A 24,041-nucleotide genomic window follows, 5' to 3' on the forward strand; every position below is an offset into this window, starting at 1 on the left:
CAAAGGCCTCTCCCATACTTCTCCAACAACCCCGGTCATGTACTAATTGTGGCCATGCCGTCCCTGCAAACTTCTTAATCTCATCCGCCCACCTAACTTTCTGCCGCCCCCTGCTACGCTTCCCTTCCCTTGGGATCCAGTCCGTAACCCTTAATGACCATCGGTTATCTTCCCTCCTCATTACATGTCCTGCCCATGCCTATTTCTTTTTCTTGATTTCAACTAAGATGTCATTAACTCGCGTTTGTTCCCTCACCCAATCTGCTCTTTTCTTATCCCTTAACGTTAAACCTATCATTCTTCTTTCCATAGCTCGTTGTGTCGTCCTCAATTTGAGTAGAACCTTTTTAGTAAGCCTCCAGGTTTCTGCCCCGTATGTGAGTACTGGTAAGACACAGCTGTTATATACTTTTCTCTTGAGGGATAATGGCAACCTGCTGTTCATGATTTGGGACTGCCTGCCAAACGCACTCCAGCCCATTCTTATTCTTCTGATTATTTCCGTCTCATGATCCGGATCCGCCGTCACTACCTGCCCTAAGTAGATGTATTCCCTTACGACTTCCAGTGCCTCGCTGCCTATTGTAAATTGCTGTTCTCTCCCGAGACTGTTAATCATTACTTTAGTTTTCTGCATATTAATTTTTAGACCCACTCTCTTGCTTTGCCTCTCCAGGTCAGTGAGCATGCATTGCAATTGGTCCCCTGAGTTACTAAGCAAGATCAGCATTTACGTTGCTCCAATCATGCTGCCTTCCGCGCTCTCCTGGCGGCGCGCAGTTAATTCAGTGCGTTTGGACGAAGCTACGACATTTGTGTTCAATTAGCGGTGCAAGTGCACATCGTATAGTTGTACTGAACGACTGAACGAACTTGCATCGTACGTAGTGCTTGCAGCGTATGGCAGACAACTCAATAATTATTTCATTTATGTGTAACTTCCATATTTACGTTCAGTCACTGCACACGCATCTGCAACTTCTCAGGCTTCGACCCTGCCTCAGTGATAGTTCCAGCTTCACATGTTTTAATTATTCGCAAGGGGAAAATAATTAACGAGAAAGCAGTCAGGCAAGGAGACACAATCTCTCCGATTCGCTGCATGCTCAGAATAAATATTCACGTTGTTAGATTGTAAGAAGGGTTAGGAGCGACGATAAATAGTGAATGTTTTAACAGCCTTCAGCTTGCCGATGACATTGTCCTGCTCGGCAATGCCGGGGACACAATGAAACAATTGATGGAGACATTAACTGAGAAAAGTTAAGGGTAGAGTGAAGAATAATATCCGAAAGACAACGGTATAGCGTCAAGCGAACATGAATTCATGATCGGCAGCCAGCCTCTAGAGTGTGTACAGAAGCAAGATTATCTAGGTTAATCACTCACATGGAAGCCTAAACATGAGACGGAAATTTACAGAACGATGAAAATAGGCCAGAGTGCATATGGCCGCCATTACCAAATGCTGACCGGGAACTCACCGCTGTTGTTGAAAAGAAAAGCGTACACTCATTCCATTCTTCAAGTACAATCATAGGGGGAAGAAACTTGGGAGTTAACAATGAAGGCTGAGAATGAGTTAAGAACCGCTCAAGCAAGCGATGGAACGAAAAATGTTAGGCCTAACGCTAAGTGAGAGAGAGAGGAAGAGAGCGGTGTGGATCAGAGAGCAAACGGTGGTATAGTAGTAGTTGAAACTAAGAGGAAAAATAGGAGTTGGGGAATACGCGTAATTATAAAGGCAGATAACCGGCGGCCGATTAGAAATACAGAGTCAGTGCTGGGGGAAAGGAAGCGGCTGTCGAGGAGGGCAGGAAATCAGGTGGAGGAATGAAATGAGGGATTTTGCAGGCATAACTTCCGATCAGCTAGCACAGGTCACGGGTAATTAGGGATCGCTGGAAGAGGCCTTCGTCCTGCAGTGAGCATAGAAGTACGCTGGTGACGTTTATACAACATCCAAAAATTCGTCTGTAATTTTGACGGACTGTTGCTCTTAGCCGCAGTTCGCTTCGTACTGCGAGGTCGCATTCCCATGTTTACAGAACGGCGTCGGGTGCCGCTTGGGTCCCCACCACCACCACCTTGGCATCGTACTATATGTGCAGTGACTGCTCTGAACTAAGTGCGTCAGTGTCGCAAGACTGACGACTTGAACCGATTTGATCCCAAAGCAGCTAGAATGTTGAACCACTATGTGCTTCGTGTACGGTGCTGTGCAGTATCCTGAGGTGCACTTTGAGCGTGTGTTCTGATGAGGTTGGTAACGTTATGGCAACGCTGAAGCTGAGCATCGTGATGATGTTGACTGATTAGCCTTGACTTCCTTGAGGCTATGGCAGACAGCGTAGTTAGGGGCTCCAGGCCCTGCCTTCACCAGCCTATCATTTAATACATGTCTTCGAAATTGGTGCGTACACGCCTTTGTGCATTTCGCCTCTGTCGGAATGCGGCCCCCTGAACCTGCAAAGCAAACTCTTGACATGGTGAAATGATCATCGTGTTTTGTTAGCTGAGGAGAAGTCAAGGTTAAGTGATGCATGCTGATACGATGTCAAAGTGTAATAATCAGCGAAAGTTGTAGGCGTGGCTGTTACGTAGCGAAGTTTTCTGTCATAATTTGGGAGTGTCGGTAGCCGTGGCTTCTGTGTGCATTTAATTTCGAGGGCTGCTATCATAGTTCTCCGTGCCCTCGACAGTGATCCTACGCGAAGGGAGTGCGCGTTTCGTCGTCGGTTGGCAGTCAACGACATCGTCAACCAGCCCTCTAGATGGTACACCGGCTGCCGAGGGAGCTGATTTTGAGGCTATGCGCGGCATTAGAACCGCACCTGCATCCTTGTACAGCGCGATCACATACCATGCCGATGAACGTACGGGTTCTTGGCCCCTTACGAACTAAATGCTATCCGAACTATATGTTATCGAGCTCTTTTTTTAATTTGCGTAATTAGCATCGAAATAAAGACATTTAGTCGCTTTGTTGTGCGGTGGTAGTGGTGGTGGTGATCTTCACAGGCAGGGTTAGCCTGGCAGACTTGGCCGGCAACTGCGTCGTCTGAGGGCCCCGTACTGCGCCAAATATGCCACCATGGGACCATCAGTCCCGTTTCTCGCAGAAATGTGAGGAGAATGCGTAGCACTTGCACTGCGATTCTTTTGACGATGGTGCGGTGAACGGACCAGTATGGCTGCGCTTGTCGGCGCTGGAGCAGACGCCCGGAAAAGGAAGCTGTCGAATAGGGGTCTGCAGTTATTTGCAGTTATAATATAGCCTCAACTGCAGGTGCATGATGTACTTTCATTTTATCAGTCAACCGCACTTCTCTCATTTCTTTTCTTTTAATCCACCACTTTACTTCCTCCTGGCTCTCATACGACGCCGTAAGTAAGTGCGCTGCCACTTCGGTTGCACCCTTATCTCAGCGTAAGAACATTTTGGCTAAGAAATTGCATACGAACAGCGCAGCTTAGAATTCTGCCTCAGGTTCGCAGAACAACAAATACAACAAAAACAGGGTTTCAAAAAAATATTGACAGGTGGCAAAAGAAAACGAAATAAAAGAGAAAGAAACTATGACAGAAGACAGATTTTTGTTGTAAGGGGCTGCCGTGACGAATCATGCAGTACACATGTCAAACGTGGTAAAATTGCACCACGGGATGTTTGTAGCAACAAGTTCGTAGAGCAACAGTTGTAACAAAGGCAGGGTTTACAAAAGATGTGTCTACACAAGTTTTAACAAGAATGCATAGAGCGGCCACTCGCGCAGCAATTTGGCGTGTCTTCGGGGGCTTCTTTCACTCTCTCAAAAAACTTTCATTCAGCACGTTTTGTGCAACAGAAAGCTGTATCGGCAGTTTTTCATATTGCTCTACAATTTTCTGGCTGACACTTTGCATCTAGTTATAATACTCGATAAGTTGACTAATTAATAAACACTAATTATGTAAATAGGAGGAATGCAAAAAAATTTTCTGAATATGCCCAAGCGATGACAAACAACATTACCTTGGTTCTGTCTAGCTACGTGGCATTTGCATATTTTTAAATGTTGGTGCAAGATAGTTGTGACATGTACCCTGTATATGTGTGCGCGCGCGCGTGTGTGTGTGTTTGTGTGCAGGCGTGCAAGCACGTTGTCTCCCTTTGCGCATATTTTGCAGTTTCCGCTATTACGATAGGAAAATATACTATTGTGTTGCATAAAACGCGGTTGTACCTCATATGTCTCCCGTCTTCAGTTACATTTGTTGTTTTGTTTTGACCCCCTAGTTCCTCATTTCTCTTAACTTGTTTCGTGAAGTGGCCAGCAGGTTCAGAAAAATATAAATTCCGGCTAGCTGACCTTGCATGGCTGCGGAACCACTAAGCACCAGGAAAGTACGGATGCAGCACAGCTCTTTGTTTGTCCTTTCAGCATGTGTGCGGGCACCTCATGCGCTGTGGTTTACCTGCTAGCGAGATGGTCGAAAAAAAAAAGAAGCAATACGGTGGCGTAATGGCATGAGAAGGGGTGTCAGGTGACTACCTACTTCTAACGTCTTCTGGCACGCGGGATTTTTCGCAACACTGTCGGAAGCAGCGCTCGTTAACATTCTCCTCTTCAGGGGACGTACGCATGTTCGTAAAAAATGGTACGCAAGAGCTGAAGATGAGAAAGCCGAAGCCGTATACAGCGAAAATAGTGAAAAAGTACATACGATATACAATGGATTCCGAGAAGCTAAAAATTAAAACTGCTAAAGAATATATATATATATAACTTGTTTTTATATGCTACCAAAAGGGGGATGGGAGAAACAAAACAGTGCGAACAACTGTTCCATTTGTTTGTTCTTGTTCTTCACTTCGAAGGACGACCACAAGGGAGTACCGGGTAACGAGAAAGGATTGTTGGGGATAAGTCGAACTAGCGGGAAAGCACCGTTCCACGTCGTCGTCCTACCCAACTCGCTAGTATTACAATGCTATTGTCATTACGTCCTCTCTATGCCCAGAGACCCGTGGACAGCACAATGTAATTGAACACTACAGAGGGTATAGCTACCAGCGAGATGGTGCAGGCGACACCGTGAAAAGGTAACGTGAAACCGAAAGAGTGAAAGGCGGAAGTCATTACTTTGAGGTCCTTCGTCTACTCGACTCTGTCGGAATGGAGGCTGGCTTACTTGCCCGTCGGGTCTGGCTGACTAATTCATTAGCGACGAGACACGGAAACGCGTCGCGTGCTGCAGACTTGTGCTTCTGTTTTGTATCCCTGTACTAACTCAAGAAGAAATTGTTCTGGGCCTAGTTAAGGCTTACTAGAGGATACATTTACTACGTTCGGCAAATATATTTTTGACGAGACTCTCGAGTTCGCTCGTCTCCATTCGTAAAGAACCTAGAGAGGATCAAGGATGGTACAGCGCTTTGTTTCCTTCGTTGATGTTCAATTCTCGATGCCTAATAATCATCGCAAAATACAAGTCCCTCTTTCGCATTGAAGAAAGCCTTAGATGAATAATGCTTCACTCATCTCTTTCTTTCTCAGTGAACCAATAACTTTTTTTGTAGTAAATTGTGACGCGTGTCTGCATGTAGCCTTGTATACATTATGGGCGCACAAGGAGCTTGAGTCGACGGCTACAAATGAAGAACAAGGCGGAGTGAAAAGGCCGATATTCACAGTAAAATATATAGCCAAAGCTACGCTACATTCACACATAGTGTACTAAAACAAAGTAAGCATGGAATGAGGGACACAGAGGGCTGCGCAAAGCAGTAACGATAACACAACATCTTCAGAAACAAAGTAAGCTCAAAGAGAGACTGCAGAGGGCTGTGCAAATCAGGAACGATAACACGATATCTTCGTAACCTAATGTGGAGGTTCAAGTTGAATAACGAGAAAATAACACTGAACGAAAAAGAAAGAACTATTTGGCAACATGTATTTACTGACCCCACGCTATAACGCGAAGGAATACGTTGTTTCCTGTTAAATGTATATACGTTTTCAAAACAAATAATAATAATAATAATAGTCGTTTTTCATTCTAGCATCTTTGTATACATTTCCTTAATACCCTTCTCTCTTCCTCGAAACTTCTTCCCCTACTTTGTACCGCTACCTATGCCTGTAACGGATACGGCCGTATCAACCTCTTCCTTGCTTTTTCCCCACCACTGCTCCAAATTCCTCTTGTTTATCTCGACTGCTGATCGGCTGATGCTTCCGTCAACTTTAAATCTAAGCGCTTCTGGAAGGTGTACGTTACGTACGGGTCTGACTGAGTGAATCCCTTCGCGTTCTCTTAGGATGTGCTGAGTGGTCTCTGGATTTTTGTCGCAGCATGCACATGCCTCATCTTGTTGCGAATATTCGCTCCGGTATATTCTTGTCCTTAGTCAACCAGCTCCAGCCTCGAATAGCAAGGCACTACCCTTTGTGTTATCGTACAAATCATCTCTTCTAATTGATTTTTTCTCATTCTTGTAAATCTCCATGGTGTTTTCACAAACATGTATCCTAACCCAATAGCTTGCAGCAGATTCTATCCAGGGCAACATAACGATCAATGTAAATTGCGTAAGAGTAGGGCGGATCTGCCACGTATTCTATTGGCATGCTCGAAGGCTGCCGCTTTCGAGGCAAAATTCAAAACCTCAAAATTCAAAAGCGGCAGCACTGGGATACTGCTGCTCAGCTCAGACCTGCGAGACCAGGTCTGGGCGGTCGAGCTAGCCGAGTCAGCCGCAGAGGTCCAGGGGATCTTCGGCCGTCTGCTAGGCGCAGGGAGGCTGCGTCTGACCGCGTGATAACCGGCATCATAAAATTTGACGCTCTCTCTCTCTCTCCATTGTCTTTTTTGTTTCCATTCTTTGCATCCGATTCACTGTCTCTGTTTCTGTCACTTTCTGCTTGATGACTTCTGGCGTGCGATCTGGTGGAAGTCACAGGGTCTGCTGCAGGTGACAGACAGGGCAAAGGCCGAGGACGCGAGAGCCAGCCGCTAAATGGGATAGGGCCGGTGGCTTGTTGTGCGCCGCGTTCCCACGCGGCCACGATTGGAGGTAACGCGATCTGCTCAATTCTGAAGGCAGGGCTCATTTTAAATGTTAAACGCAGGGGCAGTACGGAACGTTCGTTTTGAAACAGGCACGCGTGCTACCCGAGGCTGGCGCTCCTGATCACGCCAGCGGCGTGACTTTGAAGGCATCGCAGTCATCGAGTCAGGTCTGTTCCCGTGCGCCCCTATGTGAGTGACACCCGGCGTCTTTAGTTAAGAAGCGAATGTTTACTGCAATTTACACTACCCATAAAACTACGGCTTTCAGTTCACGTAATGGTCGAATACCTCGCTATCGCTGTCAGTGCTTCGACTTTTGGACGAAACTGCGACATTTTTCGGCGTTGTAAAAGAATGTGTTACTAATACTGCTAAAATTATTTTCCTGTTTAGTGTCCCTTTAAGCACCTTTATGTATATTTAGGACATTTAGGGCCCCTTATGGTTACTCATTCCAACCCATTATTCCCATCATTACCCATCAACCCATCATTCCAACCCATTAAAAGAGGCTCGGACTAAGACTTTCACACCACTAAAAGCAATAAATGTTACTTCCCGATTCTCACTGTGCATTTACTGGGGCTCACTGGTCATTCACTATATTGATCATCCTGTGAACCACGTTGCCACTTGAAGCAGTGCTCGACGAAGGATGCGCAAAACACCTAAAAATTGCTCTAACAAATCCCGTTTTGTGCGCCACAATTAGAAACCGTTATCTCGGAGACGACAGCCACACGTGGCATTGAAGCGTAGGTGGGACAATACAAGGGGCTCATTACCGAAACTATGTCCGCAGTAATGAGTCTGAAAACGAAGAAAGACGTTAGGATGGACGACACACGAAGAAATAACCGACGTGACAAGAATCGAGTCTGAAAGGTCGCCTGTGTGCGAGTTTGCCTCCAGCGTCCTCGAGATGACTTTGGCAAGGAAGAAAAGAAGAAGGAAAGAAAAAACCAACACGTCGTGCTGCTAGAATGGAAATGACTGCACAGCCGGCGTTCACTCCTGCAGAACTGTTTTCATATAACTATACAATCGTGCAGCATAGTGCAACACGCTATCTTATTTTCTGCACCAAATAACACAGAATGCTGCAGTGATAACTTTTGATAAGCACATTTGCACATCTGCTGTCAGACTGTAAGGCTTCGCAGCCAATACAAATGCAGCGCCGTGGAAAATATGAATACAAGTAACAAAAATATTTTTCAGCGAAGCTGTTTACCCCTACCAACCGGCGATTCTTTCGTGGCAGTCCACAGAAAACTCGGCTTTCTGGAAATGGACGATTTAGCGCAGAAAACACATGTAGCGCACGCGCGGCATGGTGTCACCGTGCGTGATGGATCGCGGCGAGAGTACGGTGTCACGATCGTGGTCTTCTCGCTCGGCATGTAGGGCGCGCCGAACCGGCACTTGTTCCTGTTCTTCTCGTAGCACGCGTGCGGTGCTGGTGAATCTGCAAGGATTCTCTACTCGAAGATAAACTGCCTCTCCTTTCGAAGACTCGCGGATACTCGTGCCCTCCGATTCCGCCGCATCTGCCCCCGCTGAACGTTGTCGAAGAACGGCTGGTTGTACCGCGGATCTTTTTCATGTCGATCAGGGTATCACTGCATTTTACGGCATACTCCTTTCATTGCTTACACTAGAATTGGTTAAGTGGATGGTAACAGTTCCGCTGGCAATTCACCTTCACAGAATGGAATGGGCCTTCAAAGTTTTTAACAATGTTTTAATTAGCGATTTTAGAGGCAATATTTCATTTGCGAAATTGAAGTCCGACAGTCATGGGTTGACCAACAACGTCACAAAAATTGTTGTAGGTACTACGGCATGCATTATATGGGCTGTGGGCAGCCCTGAACCCAAACGAAAATTAAGTAGCCGTGTCAGTGACGCTGATCTCCCCACCTTATCAGAAAACGACACCTGCTTCCTTGCTGCGTGGGTGCCAAGGCTATGACAATTACGAGTTCTCTTCATTCTGATCCATAAAGATTTTTTTTAATTTGCCGCTGTTGACAAACGTGATTACCCGAGCTGCGGCAACACCACAAGATTGGGAACGGAATAGAGCACGCTTCGCGTCGATTCCTGGCGTCAACATGGAAAAAAAAAAAACGAAAAGGCCGCGATGAAGCCCGTGCCAGCAGAAACTTGCGCTACTGTTGGCCTGCACTCGCCATAGAGAGGATGAGGATATCGATGTCACTGGTGTACTATTTCATTTTTTTTTGTACTGCCATACTGGGCCCCCCACTCTACCAAAGTACTGCAGGCTCTGGCACCCAAGACAATCTTGTTGAACTAAGAAGTTTTTGTTCAGCTAAAATAATATGACTTTGGGTCCTCCATTTCCGAATTGCAACATTTCCTCTATAATTGCTAATTAAAGAGTTATTAAAGATATCATTATTAGTTATCTGCCATATATTGCATGATACCGAGTTCCTAGCGGTCACAAAGACACATATCCTGATAGAATTTCGGAAAATAACCTCACAAAATTCACCTTTTTACAAAATTTCGTGCAACTGAAACAACGCACTGTATTTGTGACATGAAGTCACACAACAACAAAATGATAAAGAAACGGTTAACTAGGACAAGGAGAGTGTGTTTTTATTCAACACCGCGAAATTGATACAAAAGTAATACAAACGATACAAAACTGATAAATGGAACACTGCATGCATGCTGACGACACAGAAACCATTTAGCGAATTAAATATTTTAGCCGGAACATTTGTGCCATTATTACATAGGACGTTGCGAAACCAGCAGCCTACAATTTTGCTGCACTAAAGATCTGGTACGTAGGGTACATGAGCTCGGGCTGCTGGCTACCGGAGAATTCTTTACCATTTACGTCCAGTCAAGCCGGCGGAAAGATAGTGCTCTTAGACATTTATAGCAATAAAACTGCCTTATAGACGAGGTGCTCAGACACACTGCGCTGCTTTATTTGAATGAATGGACCAGATATGCTGCACAAATATTTCACGAATATTCATGCATTTACTTTAACTGTTATTTAACCGAATAATTAACTGATATTCAGCGCGTTATCACGCCTAAGTACCTCGCATCTAAGGCTTTCAAATCATTATCCTAGCGACAAAGAGGCTGAACTACGCCTGCCAAGTCCTCGCCAGTTCCTGGCCACCTAGAATGTGCTTCTGATGCCTGCTTGCAACATATTTAGCTTTATGTAGGTCTGACAAGAGCCGCTCTACTTGAGCCCGCATCTTCTGAACTGGCGGTGCCGACATCTTTCTTTCTTGTGTGATTTGATCAAAAGAAACTCATTCGATTCTCGCATAATTTTTCTGTTATCTTGAATTGAGCGTCGTGTTATCTCCTCATACTTTCCGCAGTACCTGCAATATTTTTAATATTGTTTTCAAGAGCCTCTCGGTACTTGACTACTTCTCCACGCGCCTATTCAAGGTTAACGTTATGGTGACTGCGTCAAAGCCATTTGCATCTATAACTTCTATTGTTTCCCAATTGTCTATATATAAACCATGCGTTGACACTCTATGGACATTCGAGAGGTACCGAAACCGCGGCTTTTTCCAGCTTTCAATAAAATTGCTCATAGGGCAGTATTAAAATATAAACAATAAAGCAATATTATGAGCAATAAATTTATATGAGGAAATATTATTGCTTATATAAGATTTCCTCATCATGCGCGTCTCACAATCTCGTGAAATTATCATTCTATCCCGAAAGACCGTCCAACCATTCTACCTAACTATTCGCACAATACATAAAATAACGGAAGACAGCCTATAAAAGGAGCGCACTTGGAGGCAAAGTACAATAATTGCGTCCGAGCCTGGACGCACATGGCACATTTTCTACAGAAAGAAGCCAAAAGCGGAGAGAAGAGATGAGCCTATGCATGCGAAATGGATCAGGTTCCCCTTCGGTGCCGAAAAACAAATCAACATAAAACACAGATATACTCTGACTTTTCCAAAGGGCGCAGGCAGCTCCCGCCAGAAATGTCGTAGAGCTAGCTTATCGTTCAGAAATGACTTACAGAAAAAGAAAAAAAAGTTGTGGATAATTCAAAAAATTGGGTTTCTAAAGGACCGGGCATAATGCTCAATTTGCTGAAAGAATTATAACTTGATGCGCCCGCCTTCTGTTTCCTTTTTTTTTGTTTCTGATCCCGCAGCTCATCTGCATTGTTATTATTATTTTTTATCTTTGCACGTTTTTCTTTCTTTCGAGGGCATATATGGGTGCTTAGATGGTCCGTGCATATTACTGGCACCGGTACAGAGCGTAACATTGCAGCTTCTTGAAGCATTGCACCAGCTATTTCTCTTTGGGTGAAACAAGCGACTTGCTTTTTTTTTCCTTTCAAGGTGGCTTGCTGCCGAAAGGTTTGGCTCCCTTTGTCTGTGGCAGCGAAAATCCATAGCACGCCGCGGCAGCAAAAGACGATTGAATTCTAATATGATCGTCGCTGGTACGCACACTATCGCACTTCAGCTTTAACTCCCTTTAGCTCCGGACTAACTCTGATCACCTCGAATTCTTTAACGTACGCCTAAATCTAAACAACCATTCTAAATCTAAGCAAGTCTAAGCATTCAGCCCACTTCAAAATTTGAAAGCAGGGGCTGGGAATCAAATCCGCAACATCGGGCTCAGAAGTGCAACACCACCGCCACTGAGTAACCGTGCGGGCCTGCCTAAAACACTTCCTTAGAAGGCAAGAAGCTACCTGTGGTTTTTCGCGTGACTCGACACAGTGGGCGCCATCTTTTACTTCTGAATACTAGCGTAGTAAGTTTCACTTCTCACGGCTCAGCTCAGATGAAAGGCGTCACCTTTGCGCAGGCATAGCTATTGTGTACCTTCAAAGCCCGGTGGGCGTATGGTTTAACGAGATTAGGAAAGGACGTGACGCAATAAGCGAGGAACGTGAGCTGCATTTGCGACACTCGTATGAGATGGATTCCCGCAACATCGGCAGGACAAAAGCGTCAGCTTTGTTGTCTCTTTTCTGAGTTCTTAGTTAAGAGATCTTTTCCTGTTCCAGCCCACTCCGTGAAAGGCAGCTCAGTGTAAGCATTTTCTTGCAAACCCTTTTTTTTTCTCTTTCTTTTTCTGCGAGAAGCGTCACTCTACCAGGAGAAATCAACATATATTTCTGTGACCCGAAAAATGTTGGTGGTGGTGGTGGCAGTGATGGTGTTTGCTTGAGGAAAACTTTTAGGAAGGTCAACATTGTAGCTGATCTATTTTGCACTTTGTTGCTGGAAGTTGAGTCAACACGCATCATTGGAAACTAGATACGGCACAGAAAAGTGGAAAGTCAGGAATTAGAGCAATGCTTCTTGCTTTACGTTGCCCTGCGCATTTTTGGCGAAGCAAGCCCTTCCAGGTTCTTATGACGGTGAAGTTTCGGAGAATTTCTCGTTTGTGTGGGCTTTAACACAAAAGTTTCGCGGAATGCCCTTTGCACAGTTAGCAAGGGGATATTCCCAGCGCCCGCTATAATCAATTTCATGTAAAATGAAACAGGCTACAGCTAAAAGCAGTGTCTGGTCACAGTGGTTGAAATTAATGATGTCAGTTTACAGAAAGTATCTCAAATGTAGGCGGTGAATTCTGTCACTGGGACGTCATCGTGGTTTTCTTAGGACATAGATAACGGTTACACAACGTAGTAAAACCACTTTTTTCTCTCGCACAGATGTTCGTACCGCTTCTCCAATCTGTAATGCCCATCAGACATCTGTCTTGAGTAATTTTCATTACTCATATCGCCTTAGCCCATAAAGAAATGCTATGCACTATCAGGAAGCACAGGCTTCCACCTTCTAAACCTGATTCCCCAGCTATATATTTCTTTCTCCACAGATTCTGTAGTTTTCGTCGTTATATGATTGTGACAAATATTCCAGTCATTGAGAGGTATGCAAGATGGAAAAGTTCCTGGTTATGTACGCCGCTTCTACCGGACTTAAACTGGCCTGCAGTATGAAGCACAACAGATTGACACCGTACATAGCGCTACGAATAATGTGCCTAACATGTTGTCCTAAAATGTTTCTGCGCTGCCCATTATCAACTGTTGGTTTTAAATTAAATTGTTACGGAACCTATACAATGTGTCAATATGGTGCAAGGGGTCGTTAAGACCTCTAACATAGGTTATTGAGAGATTGAGAGATGTGATGCGTAATGAGCGGCCATGATCCGGGCCTATAGGATATCATTTACGCATGTTGTCTGAATGCACACGACCGTGACCCCTCGAAACCATGCATGGGGCAAGGAGCTCGCGCTATCCAAAAACCGTTTTATGTCAGTTCAACATGCCAAAGGAGCGTATGAATGAAATCACTTAATTATGGTATTTGTCTCGCGCCTTTAAAAGCAACACGAAGGACTTGAATCCTGCCTGCTCAAACAGAAAGTCCACTGCGAATGTAATGTTTCCAACGGACACATGTAAAGTAACTTAAGTATTTCATAGTTAGTGTCACCCTAACTTTTTTTATTACTGGTAACTAAAAAGCGACAGCGATGAATGTCACCATTCACTGCTCCTGCCACAAAATATATGAGCATAAAATAACGAAGGAAGAGAGACCTATGACGTCAGCATTTAGAGGCACCGACGTTCACGGGACGTTAGTTCACGAAAGCGTGACGCAGCAACATGTTCGGTGACGCCGACACAACGGTCATTTGTTACCCGGCGATAAAGGCGATGAACCGAGAGAAATATGCGTAACTGACGTGCACGTCAATAGAATATATGGATAAGAGCATAGAAGCTAAAGAAAAAAAATATGCGCACATTGTTTTGATATGTAACGCATAATTGAATATGACGCTTCGTGCGTCGAGCCAGTGCATTAAATGTCATTAACTATGAATTCCTGGCCTCTAGAAATTTCGTAAGAGCTAAACCAGTGCTATTTGCTTTTTGCAGTGTACAGAGTTATCACAAATGACCCCTCCGATTTTGTCTTTATTGTGCTGGTACGATCGAATATAGGTTATTACAACACGCGGCTTGCGCAAGGCATTCGGGGAAATATTGACGACTGCAAGAATAGTAACCATATTACAGACAAATTTTATATATTTGTTCCGATATTTTTTTTCACACTGTGTCTCTTACCACTGTTTTCTAAGAATGTTCGAAACAACACCTTCAGTTTTAATGATTCACTGAATTCAGCTTTGGTGGCCACTGTACGCTCAGATCAGATGGTGGGTGTCTATGTTGGCCACCCTTCTCACAGCAGCGGACTTTAGCGAAAATTTTGCATTCTATGCCGCTTATTATTCTCAGTCACCTTCGAAGGCAGGGTACGTTGGAATAAATTACTTTACATCTCGGATCAGTGCCTCATTGCTCCTTTTCCTTCCGGCGCTACAGAGCCCAGTGTTCCGGCGTGATTCAAGGACTGTGAGTCCACGACGGAACCTTCTTGTTTATGAATGCAGGCCCACTGTCAGGCATCGCAGCCTAAAACTTACAGAACATCTTATTGTAAAAGAAAAAGAAAAGGCGACAACAATGTTAGCGCGTGCCTTCGCATGGTGTACTTCCGCTGCAAATGGCTGCGTTTTGTGCGCGCCAGAACGTTCTTTAGCCCTTAGACACCTCCGCGCACAACTTCTAAGGTTCTATCCGAGTGATATGAGTGAACCGACTGGCACATATTGCAGCGTCTTACATACTCTTGCGCATATCGTTCTTTATATTCTCGCAGGTGAATTTGTTTATTTCACCAGGGCCCAAAGTCAAACAGTGTAGATAAAAAAAAAAAGCATCCGCGTTACCACTGCAATATGGCGACACTCAGTTTACTTCGGCAACCGCGAGAGGCCGGCAATCTGAAAAAAAAAAACAGCGGTAGCCGCTCATAAGCTGTGCGCGCGGGCTGCACGTCAGCGCTGCCCCGCTGCACCCGCGCGTCCAACGCGCGGTAAGCCGCAGCCATATAGCTCCGGCGAACCGCGCGCTCTAAATCTACCGGGGTCCGAGGGAAGCGGCCTGCTATTAATTATCGACTGCCGCCCGAAGCCCGGTTGCGTGTACACGTAATGGGCGGCTTTCCGGCCGCCCATGCAAACTGGTCATCGCGCACCAAGTTTCCGAGCCCCGCAAACTGCCCGCGTGCAGCGAGCGGCACTGATCGAAAACCGAAGTGTTGAGACGCCGGCGTCAAGCCCGAACGGACGCTCCATCCTTGAGGCCCGTCGCTCGCGGACGCGAGCGGCAAGCTACTGATTATCCTCGCGTGCGCTCCAGCGCCCGCACGCTTCCAATGCGGGCCTCAAAAGGCGACGCCGCGCCGCCTCATTAGTTCGAGCAGCGCGCCGTGTTGAGTAGACGTCCCGTCATTAATTTTTTTTTTATAAATTTTTTTTTTCATCTTCGCGGCTGACGATACGAGCGCTGGCCCAGAAGTGGAACTCATTTCGCGCTGCCTAATTGCACTGCCGCTCGCTGTTCGCTCGAGATTATAGTCGGAGTCCCAGAGTGGAGCCCAAGCCGTAGCCGTAGCCTGGCGGGATTCGCGGCTCCGTCTTTCTCCTTACCCAATGCAATAGCGTCGACGTTCCTCGGGACTCCAGATTCAGTTTCCTCGTCGAGGAAATTGCGGAATTGTTGCGGTGCCTTAGGGTGCGGCGCCAACGCGAGCGTCATCTGTCTTGGAGTGAGCTGCTTGTTTGCGACTGAAATGAATAAAGAACGGGAACGCGCGATTCAGAGGAAATGTGGCTTGATTGTTGCGGTATGCGGCAGGCCACGCTCAATTGTCGCCGCAGCCATTCATTCGTTTTGTCGTGCAAATATTTTCGTCGTGATAGCGGCGACTTTTCTTTTGCGCGCTCGACATACATTTGGTACCTCCCTCGGACCATAGCGCCATCTCGTCCTACTGCTTCGAAATCTGAGTTCAATGATATATATGATCAAATGACAAAATAAACTACTGCCTTCGGTTTAAGCTAACGCCCACTGAAAATTCGGGCCATTTTTCGCTAAGCTCTATAGCGTCTAATAAGCGAAAAAAGAAACAGCTCAAGCTGAGATGATTTCAAGAGTTTCAGCCAATGTTGAACGGAAGTCCGCACGTATAATTTTTAATCGCGCCTTCGTTTTCACAGACCATAGACGAGCAAGTTAGCTTTGTGTTCGCAGTGCTCACCTTGTTATATTGGAGACCGCCGGAGGTAACACGAGTAGACTTCACTCGCACTCGTGCGTCCGCCAGTTCGCCTCCTCAAAACTCCAGTGAGCCCTGCACAATGTACAGTGGAACTTTTCAACTCATGACGTTTCACTGGGGATTTTGCACGCTCAATTAGAGCACACGGACCCATATACAAGGACGACGTATACACGCACAGAGTGCCAAATTTCAGTATCCTGCACCCCTCGTGGTTTACAGCGTTACGTCGCTCGGTCAAAGTATTCGTGTCCAGAGGAAGTGCCTCTCTCTCAATCAAGCATAGCTACACCGCAAATATGTATTTAGACAGGTTTAGAAATGCCTAGAGATGCATATTCTGTGAAGTTTATAGATTATCTATGCACGACCTGGTGTGCGCATACGGCCTTACGCACATCGTGTACATATTAAATTACCGGATTTTACGTGCCAAAACCACTTTCTGATTATGAGGCACGCCGTAGTGGAGGACTCCGGAAATTTCGACCACCTGGGGTTCTTTAACGTGCACCTAAATCTAAGTACACGAGTGTTTTCGCATTCCGCCCCCATCGAAATGCGGCCGGCGTGGCCGGAATTCGATCCCGCGTCCTCGTGCTCAGCAGCCTAACACCATAGCCACTGAGCAACCACGGCGGGTTCGTCGTATACATATATTCGCACACTTTCTGCAAGCAACCCGTTGGGTTGCTAAGAGCAATCGACTTGCTGGCGACTTTCCTTTGCGGTCATTAGATGTATGTGGAGATTATAATAGCCGTTACAGGCATCACATAGACGGTTATTTAGCGGCATTTTATGTATTTTTATAAGACAAGCTGATGAAAAAAAAAAACATTCGACAAAAAGTCCATAGGAATTCTAAATGTGACCGAACAGTGGGCCTCAGCCTGGAACTACATTTAGACAAAAGGTATCTGTCTTTCTCAGGCTAACTGTTTTCTATATCCTAGCACTTCTTCGTACGCATTCATTCTCCGTATTTCTGGGCGAGTGTGATATATAAACGCTGCCAAGGAAAGTAGAACTCTTTGCCTTGACGAAGAAAAGATGCATGGTTCAAAACTGAGGCTTTCTTTGTTTGCCAAATTTATTGCGTTCCCCAAGCGTCCACCTCCATATTTCTGTGAATACTTTCTTTTACAGACGCTCTAAGTTGAAACAATAGGGCATACCTTAGGTAGTGTTCTGGGTAGACTACTTGTAATTTGTAAAGGTCAGGTGTAAACGCGCGCACAAAAACACACAGACGCACACGCACGCACGCACGCACGCCCCCACACATGCACATGCACACACACGGTAAGCTCCGAGTTATTCAACGTGTCATCAAGAAAGAAAAATTGGAAAGATTGATCTTCGACTAAGAACTTCCTTTGAGTCCTCGAAGCAAAGCAGTCTACACGATTTGTCGCATCTGAATACCACTGCAGCGACGTACTCGTCATCGTTGCGTAATGGCTGCGGCTTGCTCTGCTGATTGAAATGCAAGCCCTTCCATGTGTTGTGCACTGGGTGCACATTAGGGAACCCCAGGTGGTCAAAATTAATACGGAGTCCCCCAGTACGGCGTGCCTGATAATCATACCGGGGTACTGACCCCGGGATGAAATATTTTTTGTGCGATTCGTATGCGCAATCTTGAGTCCTCGAGCTTGTTTCTAGTAATTGTACTAATTGCACTAATTGTACTAGTAATAGTAGTAACTGTCTCTGTGAGCAAAAAAAATATCGCGCCTTTTTCTCCGAGATGTCGTCGGCATTAATGTGAGGCGAGACTTTGAAAAGTGGTATGAAAGAATTGCAATTAGAGAAGCCATGTGCATGGTTGTGCTTTTTTTAAGTTCCTTCTATTGGCATCAGTTTTGAGCTAGGCTGTCTTTACACAGTTCAATATCTTAAAGAAGAAAACATATTTTAGTTGTCTCTTATCAATGTTTATCTCTTTACAAATGTACCTTTCACCTTGTCCAAAATATTAGTCGCACAGCTTTCAAATTTTGCAGAAGGAAGAAAAATTGTGCGCTACGTAACTGAAACGAGAACGATTTAAGTACATAAAATTTTAAGGCCGAATGTTTCTTTTTTTATAGTGCGACATCCACAATAACATGCCTTTCATTTGTTTACTAAATTACCACTAGCATGCGCACAATCATTTTAATTTCACATTTGTAGGAGACATTAACTCAAAGGTCCCAACATTCATTCCCGAGCAGGTTATTAGAAAAAAAAGGTACAAAAGTGTCCTAAGATCAGGTTACGAGAATATAATGCAAGTAATGTGGCGTCACACTGCTAGATATATCAAAACATCCAAGGCAGGAGAACAGTATTTTCTGTAGTGAGCATTACTGGAGCATTTCTCTCTGTTTCTGTGGTCCGGTCTTCGCTATTTTGCTTTAAATATTAACTTGACGTCGCCATCTTTAATTTTTTTTTTACCCACCGCGAGACCGTCGATTGTGCGCGCACGGAAGCACAGAAATGCCCAGGAGCGAGCCTCAGGTAACTTGGCGTGCTTGAATTGTAAGGGCTGCCATAAAAAATTGTGTTCTCGCGTCAGTCTTTGCGTTCTCCCGTATCAGTAACACCAAAAAAGAAAAAGGGGGGGGGGGGGCACGAAATTGCTTTTTGACCGACTCGGAGTACTCCTCGAAGAGCGCACGCCACTATTAAAACAAAAGAAAGAAATGGTGCCGGAGCGCTCGAGAGCTACAGAGACCCCCCTCCCGGTGACTGTAAGAGGCACTACATAGAAAATGAAAGTAGCAAAACCAAAACTAAAGCCAAAACTTGTGTTCAACACAATTTATTTTTATGTGATGGTAGCTTTGTACGAAATCGAATGTCCCACGACGAGGCAAACCCACTCGCCGGTCGAAGCGGCAACTACAATGAAATAAATATGTGAGAAGTCGCTACCCTAGTGTAATATATTTTATGAAAGCTGAAGACATGGTGCTATCAAAAGAAGACAAAATAAAAAATAATATTGACATTTCGAACCAAACAGAGTCTCGCCCCACCTTTAGCAAGAAGGCCCGTTCGGGCAAACTAATGACCGATTCATTATACCAATATGCATGTTGATGCAGGGGAACGGACACCTTCACTCGCGTTAACAGTCTCCCGGCGGCGCTAGGAGATAAAAATGGCCGAGTCGGCGCTGTGGTGTAACAGCCTGCAGATAAACGATGGCAGCCCTCGGCGCTGCCGCTGTCAGGAGGAATAAAAGACATCCCTCCAACGTCAGCATCTTCTGGAAGCAAGACGATACGTCGGTAGGCAGCATTGCTCAACACTGGCGAGACGAGACATTGATCTGTCTCGTGTTCCAGTTATAAATTCTGCGCAGGCAAGCAGGCCATAGTGCACGCGGACCCCCCCTCTCGCCCCCCCCCCCCCCCCTGCAATGATGTTGTAAAGAAGACTGCATCTCACGAATCACAGGACCGTGAGCTTGCTCTTCAAGAGCTATGTTTTACTGCTTGTGTTAAGGTTTTGAATATCCTTGCTTATTTCGTCGCTTCTTTAGCCATACCAATGTACGGAGTCGATCCCAAACTTGTCGTTACTGCGTCACTCACCTCAATCTTAACCTATAACCTCCTTTCTCGTTCAATCTAGCGAACCTGAACTAGACGAAAGTGGTATAGCTAGCACGTGCAACCGATTAAAACCTTACCCAGCACAGTCATACGAATATTACATAATTGTAGCCATTCACATTTTACAAGAAATACTTGCGATGCGTTTCGTAAGGAGTCCTATAGGGCTTTACTTCCATTCTACAGGCCGTGAAATACTCTGAGTAGTGGTCGGGTCATTATAATCACGGCCTAGTCAATTCTTCCCTGCAGGACAATGCCTCTCCTAGAAATGTCCAATTACCTCTGTTCTGCGAATTCGACCGGCATAATCTATTTACTTCATCTTGTCACGCTACTCTTGGTCACTTTTCTTTTCTCTTCATTTAGAGCCTATTGCAATGATTAGATGCCGTCGCTTCCATGCTCTCTCATTAGGCGTTCTGCCCACACCCACATTTTTTTTCTTGATTGATCATGAATATCATAAACCCACGTTTGCCCCCTAACCCTCCCCCCACCCTTTCCTTTCTTTCTAGTTTGATTTATCTCTTGAGGCGATACCTATCCTCTATTCAGTTGCTCGTGGCATCATGCACTGCTTGCATCGAATAGAATAAAAGTTACGTACCTAATTACAGAATTGTGCTACGAGGGACCCACGTTGTGTGCTGCCATGGATGACATTTCAGCATGAGGACTGCAGCTTCAATACCACCAACGCTCCGCAATTGTTAAGAAGACAAGGCATCTATGGGCCGCAAGAGAAAGTGATCCAAAATGTAGCAGCGCAAATTTCGCGGAAAATCACAACGCTCTGACACTATACAGTGCTCAAAGGCTGTACTGCATGACATATGCTTTAACATCCTTTAATATTTACTGCAGACTCACTGTCCACTCTGGCAACTGATACAATGACTGCTCGTATAATGAAACGCTGCGCGTTAGTTCATTGGAAATTTATTTATTTATTTACAGGATACTGCCGGCATTAGTCTTAGGCCTTGGGCAGGAGTGGACAGTGCGATATACAGATGAACAAAACAAAAATTAACAGCAAAAATCACAACAAGAATTCAATACATTGCAATAGACATATTCCCTGATCCACACAAGCCGTACAGATCATTCCAACAAAAAAAGCATCACAAAATTTCAATATATTTTAAAATACGGATATTCGCTGAACCGTGAAAGCTGTACAGAGCATATTGATAACAACGCGATATTCATAACAAGGAGTCGCATTCATACTGGTATGCTGAAAGACATCGCGCGTGCTCGGTAGGTAAAGCAGCAAGAAATCTACAAATATTAATTACAAGCAAGCGAAAATAGCACTTCCGTATATTTTAAATCAAAAAGGAAAAAGAAAAAGTACATTCATACATACATATACATATAACATCAAGGGTAAATGCTATCCAGCTGGTTGCAGAATGACTGGACGGTCGGGCATTCCACTGTACTCGCAGAAAGCGCGTTCCGCTCATCTATCGTCCGAAGAAAAACTGTGTTTTTAAATACGTTTGTTCTGCAAGAAAATTCCTTTTTCTTCTGATGATTAGATCGTGTTGCACGCCTAGTGACTAAAGTAACATACATATCCTTATCTGTCCCCAGCATATCATGGTAAAGTAAATACATGTATTTCAGACGGTCCCTATATCGCCTTAGTTTTAATGTTTCCAGGTTAATTTCGTTAATAATAACTGTCAGAGATACGTGCCAGCTATAACAGTTAAACACGAATCTAGCAGTTTTTCTTTGAATGTTTTCCAATTGGAGTAATGTTCTTCAGGGTGTACGGGTCCCACACTATATACCGAGGCGTACTCAAGAATTGGCCTAATATACGTTTTGCACGCTAAAAGACGGATTTCTTGTGTGGACTGTCGAAGCGACCTTCTCAAGTCCCCAAGCTGGCGCATTGCCTTTTTTGAAATATGAGATATGTGATCGTTCCATCTAAGGTCGGATGAAATTACGAGGCCTAAGTATTTGTAGCTACTAACCGTAGATATATTGTTACCACTGAAACTGTAAGAAAATTTTAAGGGGTGGCGTTTTCGTGTTACTGACATAGCAACCGTTTTCTTTGCATTAATATTCATTTGCCATGTGGCACACCACGCTTCTACCTTGGCTAGTGAAGAATTCAAGCGGACCTGATCAATTACGCTATTAACTTCTTGATATAGTATACAGTCGTCTGCAAATAAACGTATTAATGCAAATAAGTCAACATTGAACATTCAGAAGACAAAACACGCACTTTTTTGTCTGAGGAGTAAAAATGTAGACGTCAGTCCAATAAATATTAGAATAAATTATTGTATAATCTTAGAGGCTGTTTGTTTTAATAATTGAGCGTCACATTTGAGCGACGTTTACAATGAAGAGAATATATTCAGAACGCGTGCAAGGACTTCGAGTACAGCTTTTACACCCTAATCAAGTCTATATACGCTTTTTCTTCGGAAGTGACTTATGACGCTGTATGTTGCGTTTTGTCAAACCCATATTAGTTACAGTATGAAATGCTGGAGTGTAACAACATGGGGTATCCCATGCCTTTAGTAAACATGAAAAAGAGAGCTCTGAGAATGATTAGTTCTAAATCAGTAAATGGTTGTCTTTAACCATATTTTCCAAAGGCAACGTTTGCTACCAATTCACGTATTATGTAGCCCCAAGTTCTTTATTTCACTCAATAATATTATGCACAAAAACATACCTTCTCCCCCAAATCTTTTCTTTGTAACCCCTCGTAATACGAGGTACGCTTCAAACGGCAAGAAAAGCTCTGCAGATGGTTATGAGCCATATGGTGATAAGGATATGAAATTCCACGACTCAAACCGTTGGAATACACACCAGATTGTCTTTCAATGGCTATTTTCCTATGCTCGTAATTCTAACTCAGTAAAAACTCGGCAAAGTCTTCGGGGCATAGTCACCCACTAAGATGAGCCAATGTATTTCTTTTTAATGTCTTCCTAAGGCATCGAGACAGGATGGGAAAATATATATTCTTACTGATTGTCAATCCGCAGGTGGAGCCTACGCGAATTGCCATCTGCATAAAGTAGCATGCGATATCCTCGACCGCCTCAAAGCACCACAATAATCTGGACCCCGCACTGCGATAATCTGGACACCGGGACACGAAGCCGCCAACGAAAATCATCGTGCACAAACGATAGCCCGAGGTCACTGCAACCGGGCACGGCAAGAGACGCCAGAAGACCCTAGTCCACAAGCACTACACACTTATGAAATATTTTAGCCCTCTCGCCTTTCGACAAGAACGATGCCGCCATCACCCCCATCCCTCACCAGAGCGGAAGCCACAGCCTGGAGCCAAGTCCACACCAGTATCTATTCTCACCTCACGCTCCTCCACGCGATGTACCCCACCCTTTGTCAACCCCTTTGTCCTTTCTGTACAGAGCGAGCAACCCCATACCATACCCCATGGGCCCGGCCAAAAGATCCCTAATAGCGCCCCCGACTGAAACGCAACGCACGAGCAGTTAGAGATGGTGCTGACCAGCTCGGCAATGAAGAATCAGCGAAAGCTGATCGCCAGAGCCGAAAGTGCTGTCATCGCCGCTGGGGCCCTGGAATGAAGGATCCACTGACCACCGGGATTTACCTCTCTCCATGCTCCATCAAAATAAAGTTTTATCTCTCTCCCAAGGAACGTGTGATGGTGTATCATCTGCTAAAATTGGGAGTTAGATCACCTGCTTACACAATCAGTTAATAAGACGTCTCACCGATTTCCCCATCTCCTCCCTTCCCGTCTTTTTTTAAGCATGAAATGCTTAAAAAAAAAGAAGCCGTTGTCGGCGACCTTCAATTGCCCTTGAGCCAAAAGCTAGAGTCGTTATCCGGGCAACATCCGGCCAAGTTGCGAGAACAAAACGAGAACATCCGGGTAACTAGTCAAGACCGCCTTACATACGCTAGTTACTTCCCATAACAAGTTACAAAAATATTTCTTCCGAGTTCTTCCAAATGTTTGTTCACAATATCTTTCAAGCTGCAACTTCTAGTACGCTGATGTTTTATTTGTCATTTCCAATAGCAAGGTTCAAAAGGCAGGCACAGGGCCCTATACACTTTACTGTCATCTTTTGGTGCT

General features: G+C 44.9%; 1 long non-coding RNA gene across 2 annotated transcripts in view; it reads right to left on the minus strand.

Moving 5' to 3' along the window:
• The window catches only part of LOC142583083 (uncharacterized), a 417,463-nt gene that overhangs the window by 21,149 nt on the left and 372,273 nt on the right, over nt 1–24,041 (minus strand). For both annotated transcript variants that reach the window (XR_012828538.1, XR_012828539.1), the window contains exon 3: nt 16,275–16,367. This is a non-coding gene — a long non-coding RNA (uncharacterized LOC142583083). The remainder of the gene's footprint in view (nt 1–16,274; nt 16,368–24,041) is intronic.

Source organism: Dermacentor variabilis, chromosome 5, assembly GCF_050947875.1.
Source record: "Dermacentor variabilis isolate Ectoservices chromosome 5, ASM5094787v1, whole genome shotgun sequence".
Lineage (NCBI taxonomy): Eukaryota > Metazoa > Arthropoda > Arachnida > Ixodida > Ixodidae > Dermacentor > Dermacentor variabilis.